The sequence below is a fragment of the Palaemon carinicauda genome, chromosome 19, assembly GCF_036898095.1.
Source record: "Palaemon carinicauda isolate YSFRI2023 chromosome 19, ASM3689809v2, whole genome shotgun sequence".
Lineage (NCBI taxonomy): Eukaryota > Metazoa > Arthropoda > Malacostraca > Decapoda > Palaemonidae > Palaemon > Palaemon carinicauda.
In genome coordinates this window covers 123,640,758-123,641,341 of record NC_090743.1, presented here as the reverse complement: position 1 = coordinate 123,641,341, position 584 = coordinate 123,640,758, and positions in this window count along the sequence as shown.

Sequence of the window (584 nt, the reverse complement as noted above, 5' to 3'; positions counted from 1 at the left end):
TCCTCGTGAGCTAGGGATGGTGGTGGGTTGTTTGGGATAGCCTATAGGTCTACCTGCTGAATCATCTGTAGCCAATGCCTGGCCCTCCATGGTCCTAGCTTGGATGGAGTGGGGCTTGGGTGCTTACCGTATGTATATGTGGTTAGACTAGGCCATTTTCCTATCCCTTGGCTCGGCTAGTCATAAGTGACCAGCCCCCTGTTGAGATACTCCCGCTAGAGAGTTATTGGGTGCTTTAACTGGCCATACAGTACTACATTGTATCTTTTTCTCTAGTTACGGCTCATTTTTTCCTTTATCTACACTTACATCGAATAGTCTGGCCGGTTCTTTTCACATTCTACTCTGTCCTCATATACCTGACAACTGTGCAAAGGCACCAGTTAGGTCATAACCGAGAGGGGAGGTGAATGCAACTTATCTTTATTTCAACGGATCATAAGTTTATATATATAAGCCGTCCCAAGGAAGAACGGCACAAAAATTCAAACAATGATTCAGGAAAATACAGGCTTAAACAGGTTATCAATGCGAGGGAAGAGTGACATATATATATATATATATATATATATATATATATATAT